Raw genomic sequence first — 12,517 nt, 5'->3', positions numbered from 1 at the left:
CCTGAATTTAAACTAGTGTCCTAATCAAACCACAACCTCATGTGCAGTGTAGCTGAGAAAATAGCGATCAACAATATGCAGCATAACTAAAATCACGACAGCTATGTTTGTGACATTTAAGGCTAATGTCTATGAGCAAAATAAAAATATGTTTGTGTAGCCATCTTTTGCAGAAAAATAAACAGTTTTAGTGGTAAAAGCAAACATAATTTCTCGTTGTTATTGGCTACATGAGATCCTCACACTTGCTACATGCGATGCCACATTATAACAACCAGTGAGCTGTGTTGGTTTGCAGGTTGTTGCAGATTACTGGCGACAGAAGCAGATTCCATATGAAAAAGAGTGGTGGAAAGAAAAATAAGAGCAAATAAAAAAGTCAGTATTATGAAAATGATGCAGCAGATTTATTGGAAATAAAAAAGTATATGCAAACTGATTAAATAAATAAAAATGATGATCAAAGTCTTTTCATTAGATTTAGAACAAAAAATATTTCAGTGCATTTGATGACATTCGTGCTTTTGGTCTTCTAGACATCAGATTTACATGCTAACCACTACACTAGACCATTCACTGTAAACGACTGTGATATCTATGACTTGTGCACCAGTCGCAACTGTTACTTGACAGCCTTAAAAAATTCAGCTTCATGCAGTGTCATGCAAAGCTTATGTAATCTAAGCCGATCTCTGTGATTATAATAGCTTTGTAAATGAGACTGAAATGAGACTGAAGAATCTAGTAATGATTGGTTAGTGCTCTGTGTGTGTGTGTGTGTGTGTGATATATATATATATATATATATGAGATGGCCAGACCCAAGATTTGGAATCCAAACACACCAAGAAAGAAAGCTGGGCAAGAAGTCAGAAGTGAACTAATTGTTGTAGCAGTTTGTCAACGAGTAGGACGTTCAGTGCTCTGATGAGAGGAAACCAGCTACAATACGTGAAGTGTCGAACTATCAAGTAGTTTTAGTCAGACTATAATCCATTGTAACAGTTAGTTTTGTCTCCTTGTAGTTGCAAACCCAATAGTTGCCGCATGCAATGATCCTTTGCATTATAAACTGTTCTTGCAGTATGGTAACATGGTACTATTTTAAATGTTTGGTGCAGGGCAGCAGTAAATATTCAGAACTAAATTGCTATTTGCTCCAGAGTAGTTACTAAGCTGAAAACAGTGTTTGAGATAAGTGTCAGAGGTCTGTTTATTAATTCGATGCCTGTTATAATAAGAGGGGAGTTGCGGTTTAATGTTCTAGCATTTATGAGGGGAGAAAGAGATACTCAGTTCTGAAAGAGGAAGATATACTCAGTTCTGAAATTCCTAGAAATAAATATTTTATCTGGTTCATCTCACTGATAACACTATGTGAAATTGTAGACAAAATTTAAGGAGCGGAAGATCACCTACTACTTCTACAGAAATGAGATTGAGCATGCAGTACTGGGGAAAGTGGTTTTTCCAGGAAGCTGGAATCTGCTTCCTGTCTAGCAGCACAGTTACTGTGAGAATATGTTACTCCGGACCGATAACACCCGGGATATTACACTTGCATGTCAACATTGCATAACATTAGGTAAAGCAGTATTACACAATATTTTTATTTATCTCTAATAGTTTATCACTGCCATTTTGTCTAAAAGATGAAGTTTGAATGCACATTTAATTTACAGTGCTGTTGTGTGGAGGATCATGTGTGTGATATAAATCAAACTGTGACAGGCTTATTGCTAGACCCATAGAAATATGCTATGCCTCACATCTTGTTGGAGGTAATTTTTAAACAATATAATGATTAGGTGAAATAAATTGTTCTTATTTCTTCACTCATATTATAGACTAAAAGATTTGAGGCATAACACAATATCTATGGAGGTTGAGAGAAACCAACCACAGCTTGAGTTATAAAGTGCAATGACCTAGGCACGATTGATCAAAGGTGTGTGTTCTCAAAAGTATGGGAGTGAAAATTCTACATTTTCATGTCCTGTTTAAACTTACAGCGCACTTTACTCCTGCTGCAATGATAAATTAACTTATAATTGTGCTTCTTTTAGAAAGTCTGTCTCTGACCATGCTCAAAAGCTTTTCAAATGAGTTAACAGATATACTGTAGTATTTGAAAAACTTGTATGGATTTGCCTTCAGTTTGTCAAGTAGAAGCAAAAACTTACCCTTTGTTGATCTCTCACTTAATATCAGATGAATACAGCATTTCTTTCTGCCTTTTATAATAAAAGGGGAGTTGTGGTTTAATGATTTAGCATTTATGAGGGGAGAAAGATATACTCAGTTCTGAAAGAGGTCTTCAACCTACCTACCTAGTATAGACTGGGATGTCTATGGATTCATTACAGGTGGTATAGACAAGCCGTCGTGCGAATTACTTTTGAACACACTATCCGAAAACTGTCTTGAGCAGCTAAATCGACAGCCAACGCGTAATGGAAATATTTTAGATCTGGTAGCCACGAACAGACCAGACCTAATTGACGGTGTCAGTGTTGAGACAGGCATTAGTGATCATGATGTTGTCATTACGACTATGGTTACAAAAGTTAAAAAGTCAGTCAAGAAGACTAGGAGAGTATTCTTACTAGAAAGAGCAGATAAGCAGTTGTTAGCATCCCACTTAGTAAATGAATCGACTTCATTTACTTCTGGTACGATGGACGTGGAAGAATTGTGGGCAAATTTTAAACACGTTGTAAATCACGCATTGGACAAGTATGTGCTGAAAAAGTGGGTTACGAACGGAAAAGACCCACCATGGTTTAACAGCGCAATTCGGAGAATGCTCAGGAAGCAAAGGCAGTTGCACTTGCGGTACAAGAAAGATCGGGAGAATGAGGACAGGCAAAAGTTAATAGAGATTCATGCTGCTGTAAAAAGAGCGATGCGCGAAGCATTTAACCACTACCACCGTCATTCCTTAGGAAAATATCTTGCTGAAAACCCAAGGAAATTCTGGTCTTACATTAAATCGGTAAGCGGGTCGAAGGCTTCCACCCAGTCACTCACTGATCAGTCTGGCCTGGCAACAGAAGACAGCAAAAGAAAGCTGAAATTTTAAATTTAGCATTTGAGAAATCTTTCACGCAGGAGGATCGTACAAACATACCGCCGTTTGAGTCTTGTACAGATTCCCGTATGGAGGACATAGTGATAGACATCCCTGGGGTTGTGAAGCAGCTGAATGGGTTGAAAATAAATAAATCGCCAGGTCCCAATGGGATTCCAATTCGGTTTTACAGAGTGTACTCTACTGCATTGGTTTCTTACTTAGCTTGCATTTATCGCGAATCTCTTGCCCAACGTAAAGTCCCGAGCGGCTGGAAAAAAGCGCAGGTGACGCCTGTATATAAGAAGGGTAGAGGGACGGATCCTCAAAATTACAGACCAATATCCTTAACATCGGTTTGTTGCAAGATTCTCAAACATATTCTCAGTTCTAATATAATGAATTTCCTTGAGACAGAGAAGTTTCTGTCCATGAATCAGCACGGCTTTAGAAAGCATCGCTCCTGCGAAACGCAACTCGCCCTTTTTTCACATATCTTGCGAATCATTGATGAAGGATATCAGACGGATTCCATATTCCTTGACTTACGGAAAGCGTTTGACTCGGTGCTCCACTGCAGACTCCTAACTAAGGTACGAGCATATGGGATTGGTTCCCAAGTATGTGAGTGGCTTGAAGACTTCTTAAGTAATAGAACCCAGTACATTGTCCTCAATGGTGAGTGTTCATCAGAGGGGAGGGTATCATCTGGAGTGCCCCAGGGAAGTGTGGTAGGTCCACTGTTGTTTTCTATCTACATAAAGGATCTTTTGGATAGGGTGGATAGCAATGTGCAGCTGTTTGCTGATGATGCTGTGGTGTACGGGAAGGTGTCGTCGTTGAGTGACTGTTGGAGGATACAAGATGACTTGGACAGGATTTGTGATTGGTGTAAAGAATGGCAGCTAACTCTAAATATAGATAAATGTAAATTAATGCAGATGAATAGGAAAAAGAATCCTGTAATGCTTGAATACTCCATTAGTAGTGTAGCACTTGGCACAGTCACGTCGATTAAATATTTGGACGTAACATTGCAAAGCGATATGAAGTGGGACAAGCACGTAATGGCAGTTGTGGGGAAGGCAGATAGTCGTCTTTGGTTCATTGGTAGAATTTTGGGAAGATGTGGTTCATCTGTAAAGGAGACAGCTTATAAAACACTAATACGACCTATTCTTGAGTACTGCTCGAGTGTTTGGGATCCCTATCAGGTCGGATTGAGGGAGGACATAGAAGCAATTCAGAGGCGGGCTGCTAGATTTGTTTCTGGTAGGTTTGATCATCACACGAGTGTTAAGGAAATGCTTCAGGAACTCGGGTGGGAGTCTCTAGAGCAAAGGAGGCGTTCTTTTCGTGAATCACTACTGAGGAAATTTAGAGAACCAGCATTTGAGGCTGACTGCAGTACAATTTTACTGCCGCCAACTTACATTTCGCGAAAGACCACAAAGATAAGATAAGAGAGATCAGGGCTCGTACAGAGGCATATAGGCAGTCATTTTTCCCTCGTTCTGTTTGGGAGTGGAACAGGGAGAGAAGATGCTAATTGTGGTACGAGGTATCCTCCGCCACGCACCGTATGGTGGATTGCGGAGTATGTATGTAGATGTAGATGTAGATTTCTTTCCCATGCCGTCGCTGCCAGTACTTGTGGACAACTATCACAGCTTCTAATACAAGGACCGCATTCTTATTTAATGAACTTCTACTCATAGCTGATGCTGTGTAGAGTACATGTTGGCGCAGCTTGACTGACACTCTTGAGATCTGATTTCCTTGGGCTTCATGAGAAAAGCACTTGTGTGCCAGCACTGACGAAGCCAAACATATTGCTTGAAACAGGAACAGCCAGTTCTGGGAAATCATGCTTGTGTGGTCATAACTTTATGAAAAATTGAAGGATATGAAATGGGTTAGAAGTTGGGAAGGGAGAGAGACAGGGTTGTAATGTAGTTGTGTAATCACATTAAAGCAGGCAATGTTGAGGAATTTAATTAAGAAAGGAGATATTAAAAGTAGTCAACAAGTTTTACTGTTTTTGTAGCAAAATTAATGTCAAACGTACGAGTAAAAACATAGGCATGCAATAGCAACAAAAATGTTTCTGAGAAAGAAAAATTTAAATGTATTTGCACTGTAGCCTTATATGAAAGTAAAACATGCAAGAAGAAAATAGCTTTTGAAACATGTTACAGAAGAATGCTGAAGATTAGATGGATACATTGAGGGAAGTATAGGGGCATAAATTGTAGAGGGACACCAAAGTATGACTGTAGTTAGTGTGCTCAAGTAGATGTATGTTGCAATAGTTACGTTGAGGTGGAGATGATCTAGATTAATGTGTTGAGCTATCATTGGAGTGAAGGCTGCCATAATAATAATAAATAATATGGTTGTCATTTTTTCTTTTTGCTGATTTTGTGCAATATGTTGTGTAATATGTCATTTTAAACTGATCTAGTTTTAGATTTAATTTTTGGTGTCTTGATAGTTAATATTTTCATTTCTTACAAAGAAATGTGACTTAATGTCTTCTCCAAATATTCCGTTGTGATAACCAGACAAGACTGTCTAAAGGTTAAGCCATTGTGTATTTGCAGTACTGGTTCGAAAGTGCCTGTTCACTCATCTTCACATAAGTTTTCCATAGTTCCTTGTGAACATTGATAGTTTAAAGCTGAATGGCTCGTGGAATAGGTCCCAGTTGTCATCTTACTCATCCTCCAACTGAGCTAGTGCTTCATCTAATGGTTATCAATGCTAAAAAAAAAAAAAAAAAACCTAGAGTTTTTTCACAGGCAACAGCCATCTGTGAATGTGAAGATAAGTAAAATCAACTCTTAATTATGTATCAGTCTTCTTAAAAACGCTTTGACAAAGTAATGCACCATAGACTGACGAATCATTTTCACAGCATGGCTTCTAAATCCCCCTCATCATTTTTTGTACAAGACTCTTTACAGAGTCTCACCACTAAAGTTCTTTAGTTTCCAGGTAGTATGGCGATGGGTCTCTTGTCATTCCTAACTTACATAAATAAACTTTCTGTGAATGTAAAACACTTTCCGAAAACTGTAATACTGCTGATGACACCATCATACTTAATCATCGAACCATCTCAATCCAGATAAGTGTGTAGTGCCCACAAGGCTTTCTTGGATTAGGCAACTCTTCATCCAGATAATGACAGTTGCAGGAGACCCAGAAGTATTTGTGAAAGATCGGAAGGAATACACCCCACAGGCGAAAGTATTAAAATCCTAATAGTTAACTGTCAAATCGTTCACAACGAAGTGTCAGAGTTTGAAGCACTCCTGAAAAGTAGTGAAGCTCACACAATACCAGGTACAAAAAGCTGAAGTTAACAGATGTGAGATTTTTAGTGAAAATTGAACTGTGTATCAAATGTACAGGCTAATGGAAAATGCAGGTGGTGTGTTTGTCAGAGTAGACAAGAAAACTGATCCACTGAGATGGAAAGTGAAGCTGCATGTAAGACTGATTGGACAAGACTCTGTCCCAGACTTGCCTCTTGATCTAACAGAAAACTTAAAAGAAAACCTAAGTTCACTAATATGTAAGTTCCCCATGAAAATGTAATCGGTTGTGGAGACTAATCATCCAACAATCAATCGAGAAAATTAGTTTTCTTAGTTGTGGGCATGACAAGACATCCTTTGAAATATTCCTAAACGCCTTCTCTGAAAACTACTTAGAACAGAAAGTTCGAAATCCAACTTGTTATTGTAGTATATTAGATCTATTGGCAACAAATAGTTCTTCTGACATTCCATTCATCCTCTATCTATAGCCCTGTGCTTTGTTTACACCTATTATGTAGTAGTCTCTGTTTTCTTAGTACTTTCTCTGCAATGACTGTGTGCTTTAGAGGTTTCCTCTGTTCTGCAGGGTGCATATCTGTCCACTGTGTGGTCAACTATTGTCCTGTGCTGGTTGACATAGAAGAGGACATTTTGTTCGAGATAACTCATCATATTTGAGCCCATAGTATGTTCTAAGACTTTACAACAAATCAATGTACGGATATTGAATAGTAGTTTTGTGGATGACTTCTATTACCCTTTTATAAATGGGTGCCACCTGTGCTTTCTCCTGGCTAATAGGCATCGTTTTTAGTTATAGAATTTACAACAGATTATAGTTGAAACAGATGTTAACTCGGCTACAAATTCAGTATAGAATCTCGACAAATTTGGGAATTTCATAGATGCCAGAATCCACTATAACACAGGTGGTGCTTTCCAGTTTTGTATTTTTTGGATCATAAATGGCCCTCATTTTTATTTCTAGTAGTTTGTTGAAGAGCTGCATGTACCCCATCATTTCTTTTGTTAATATGTCAGGCTCCTCAGTTGTGCTACTAAGTCTGTGGGTGTGCATGAGGAAAGAGGCATTGCCTGGACACTCCTATATCTAATCACGCAATGTACAACTAAGATTTAGTTAGATTCAGAATTAGTTTAACGACAGTCATCATGGAACTTCCTGAGGTCATCCTCGATGGCTGTTGTAATCTTGATTTTCAGTAAATGTAAAGAAAACGGTCGATAACAGTTAGATATGTAAATAATTTTTTTGTGTCTAACTACTTGCTACTATTACCGTAATGTACTGTTCGATCCTCATCAGCACCATGATCAACACAGAATAACAGTATTGAGCCAAGTCAGGAACTGAAAGTACTGAACGAAGAACAGAGAATTGTATTACCTGTAGACTGTGGTACCACTCAGCCACAAAGGAAGAGGTAAAAAAATTAATTTTTGGTGGCAAAATTTTCAGAAATACGTGGAAAGAATGAAAGTTTCCAGGAAAAGTGATGCAGGTTTCGATGGAGTATTAGAAATCACTTTATGGTATTTCGACTAAAATAACATGATGAACTATGTAAAGCAAGAGAAATACTGTGCTGTGTAGATCATTTCTGTCTCTTGTGGACTCGATACTGCTGTAGCAAGTGCTCTGTGGCTGCATCTCCACACAGTTCCTATACAAACTGCGAAGTTGGCCTTCATACAAAATATCGTTGATAGCCTTCTTTGCATGTATTTGATGTTCAGGTGTCATTTTCTCCAGCTCCACAGGCAAAGCTTCCATTGGTTTTTCTTTCTGTCTTCAGCAGCCCCTGATGGGCTCAAGTTAAAGAGCTCGTCATATCTCATCACCTTTTTCTTCATTTGCTCTGTAGGCAATGCAGGAGCTGCGTCTCTGTTTCATTGACCTACAACAGAATGGGACTACTGAAGAATGGGATACAGCCCCTCGGCTTTGACCTATGACGTCAGAAATTACCAGAGATGATGTATTGCACAGATCTAACAGCAAAGTTGAATCTTGAGAAAGAAAGGAATGGAGGGCAGAGAAAACAGATGGTAGACATATATCATGAACATTTATATTTAGAACATAATGTTACGCATAACACTTCTTTCAGTCCTTGCACCCAATTCAAACTATAGACCTATCTCTCTGACGTCGATCTGTTGTAGAATTTTAGAACATGTCTTTTGCTCGAGTATCATGTCGTTTTTGGAAACTCAGAATCTACTATGTAGGAATCAACATGGATTCCGGAAACAGCGATCGTGTGAAACCCAACTCGCTTTATTTGTTCATGAAACCCAGAAAATATTAGATACAGGCTCCCAGGTAGATGCCATTTTCCTTGACTTCCGGAAGGCGTTCGATACAGTTCCGCACTGTCGCCTGATAAACAAAGTAAGAGCCTACGGAATATCAGACCAGCTGTGTGGCTGGATTGAAGAGTTTTTAGCAAACAGAACACAGCATGTTGTTCTCAATGGAGAGACATCTACAGACGTTAAAGTAACCTCTGGCGTGCCACAGGGGAGTGTTATGGGACCATTGCTTTTCACAATATATATAAATGACCTAGTAGATAGTGTCGGAAGTTCCATGCGGCTTTTCGCGGATGATGCTGTAGTATACAGAGAAGTTGCAGCATTAGAAAATTGTAGCGAAATGCAGGAAGATCTGCAGCGGATAGGCACTTGGTGCAGGGAGTGGCAACTGACCCTTAACATAGACAAATGTAATGTATTGCGAATACATAGAAAGAAGGATCCTTTATTGTATGATTATATGATAGCGGAACAAACACTGGTAGCAGTTACTTCTGTAAAATATCTGGGAGTATGCGTGCGGAACGATTTGAAGTGGAATGATCATATAAAATTAATTGTTGGTAAGGCGGGTACCAGGTTGAGATTCATTGGGAGAGTCATTAGAAAATGTAGTCCATCAACAAAGGAGGTGGCTTACAAAACACTCGTTCGACCTATACTTGAGTATTGCTCATCAGTGTGGGATCCGTACCAGATCGGGTTGACGGAGGAGATAGAGAAGATCCAAAGAAGAGCGGCGCGTTTCGTCACAGGGTTATTTGGTAACCGTGGTAGCGTTACGGAGATGTTTAACAAACTCAAGTGGCAGACTCTGCAAGAGAGGCGCTCTGCATCGCGGTTTAGCTTGCTCGCCAGGTTTCGAGAGGGTGCGTTTCTGGATGAGGTATCGAATATATTGCTTCCCCCTACTTATACCTCCCGAGGAGATCACGAATGTAAAATTAGAGAGATTAGAGCGCGCACAGAGGCTTTCAGACAGTCGTTCTTCCCGCGAACCATACGCGACTGGAACAGGAAAGGGAGATAATGACAGTGGCACGTAAAGTGCCCTCCGCCACACACCGTTGGGTGGCTTGCGGAGTATAAATGTAGATGTAGATGTAGATGCACCTATATAGCTGAACTGAAGAAGAATGGGATACTAGTGCAAAAAAGAAGAAAAAAAGGGACAGAAGTAACGTTAGCATGCAATACCTCTGTTGTGACATATATGAGTTGTATCTCGAACTTCAGTTGATCTATATAGGTTAATTCCAGTACATGATACAAATTTAACGTATGTCGATGTGTGTGTGGTTTGAGGTTTTCGGGCGCTAAACAGCGTGGTCATCAGCGCCCACGTATGTCGATCTTTTTGCCTTCGGTAGTATCCTATTCTTCAGCTGACCTATATAGGTCAACTGAAATATGGGTTACAAATAATACACGTGTTACTTTTTTCGCCTACTAACATCCTATTCTTCACCTGATATTAGTACTCGCGAAGGCGAAAAGATCGACATACGTAAAATTTCTATCCCATACGACAGTTGACCTATATAGGTCAACTGAAGAATAGGATACTAATGTTAGCGATCGGAGATGAAAAAATCGAGGTATGTAACATTGACATCTTGTACCTCATTTAAACTACACGAAGGCGAAAAAAAGCGGCACACACCTATATAGGTCAATTTTTTTTTTCGCCGTCGATACTAATAGTATCGAGTAAAAATTATCATAGTAGTACTAGTGACGGCAAATAAACCTACAAGAGTAAAATTCGTATTCTGCAGTTCAGTTGATCTACATAGATCAACTGAAGAATAGGATAGCAGTGCTAGCGAGGGTGAAAAATAATGACGTGCAGAGGATTAGTATCCCGTATTTCAGTTGGAGGTACAGGATGCCGCTTTTTTTCTTCTTTGCTATCACTAGTGTCCTATTCTTCAACTGACCTATATAAATCATTTTTCGTATGTCAATCTTTTCGCCTACGATATCCCTAGTGTCCTATTCTTCAACTGATCTATAAAGTCATTTTTCGTGTCAATCTTTTCGCCTACGATACTACCATTGTCGACTGATAAACATCGTAGTAATACTAGTGCTAGCGAAGGCGAAAAAAAGAGACTACTGTAAAATTTTTATTCCGTACTGCAGTTGACGAACCCTGTTTCAATTCAACATTCATAGGAATAGATAAATCCATAGCTACAAACGAAAATCAAAAGGTAAAATTTGTCCAGTATGAAAAACAATTCTTCCAAAATATCTCAAACTCACAAGGAATGAAAATATCTACCGAATGAATTGAAACGAACAAATCATTTAAATGTATACAAGCGACAAAAATCATACACAATGTCTAGCCCAGTCTTTTAAAAACACATTCACTTATTTCAATTGACAATGATCGCTCGAAAATAAAGACAATATCTTTGAGTTAGCTATGACGTCACTGGTTAAAGCCCACGGGTTGTAATCCTGTTCTTCAGTTGACCCAAATAAATTTATCATTAGTCCGAATAACGTCAAATGGAAGTCCTAAACATTATCTCTCTTATATGTATGTTACTTTACTAAAAAGTGTAACGTATATTGGTAGTAAAAACCTTATTTGTATGGCTTTCGAAACCTGACACATATATTTAATAACTTGACACAAATAAGTGACGACCATTCGGGAGGACGACGGTTCAATCCCGCGTCCGGTCATCCTGATTTAGGTTTTCCGTGATTTCCCTAAATCGCTCCAGGCAAATGCCGGGATGGTTCCTTTGAAAGGGCACGGCCGACTTCCTTCCCCGTCCTTCTCTAATCCGATGAGGCCGATGATCTCGCAGTTTAGTCTTTTCTCCCCAAACAACCCAAACCCCCCTTCCAATGAATATATTAAATCAATTGAAAATAATACTTATCAAATTGACAGAATCTTGGACCTCATAGTGCTGACTACATTTGATCAAGCAGAAACTTCTTTTCACACGTGAATCATACAGAATGGGATAAAACCCGTCAGCCTTGAAAAATGACGCCACAAGTTACTGCAGATGATGTACTGCAAAACACATAGACATGTTGAGAAACAAAGGAATGGAAAACAGATGGTAGACGAATACCCGCATATCCATATTTCGAACGTAATTTCATACATTTTATACATATTTTCTCAGAGGAAAGTCCTAGTTTACCATTCTTCAATTGATCGATATACGTCAGCTGAAGGATAGGGTACTAGTAATAGCGACGGCGAAAAAAGCGACAAACGTGACATTTATCTCCTGTTCATCAGTTAACCTATATAGGTCAGCTGAAGAATAGGATGCTAGTACTAGCGAATGTGAAAAAAAGCGACAAACCTAAAATTTGTATCGTATACCTCACTTGGTCTATATATGCAAACTGAAGAGTAGGATACAACCTTCGTAGTTCAACCGGGATACAAGAAGGCCGTGTTATGTATGCCGCCTTTTTTGCTTTCGGTAGAAGTAGATTCCTATTCTTCAGTTGGCCTACATAGTACAAGATACGAAGCAACTGCAGAGGAAACGGTAATTGAAACGTCTCACTTTGAGACAAATATGTGATTCAAAATATGTAACAAATGATTTAAAATTATCACAAGGGACAGAGCGCATACGCAATCACTACGTACACATGCGACACATCTTCCGAAAGACGAAAGCCGGATTACGAAAACCGCTTTCTGCTGTTGTGTTTACATGTTAAGGTCTGGAGCGGATTTCCTAGCCCAGTTAAATATGGGGCTTGGGAAACAACTGTTACAGCTTCTGAG

This window comes from Schistocerca cancellata, chromosome 7 (genome assembly GCF_023864275.1).
Source record: "Schistocerca cancellata isolate TAMUIC-IGC-003103 chromosome 7, iqSchCanc2.1, whole genome shotgun sequence".
Taxonomy (NCBI): Eukaryota; Metazoa; Arthropoda; class Insecta; order Orthoptera; family Acrididae; genus Schistocerca; species Schistocerca cancellata.
Note: the sequence above shows the minus strand (reverse complement) of the source record.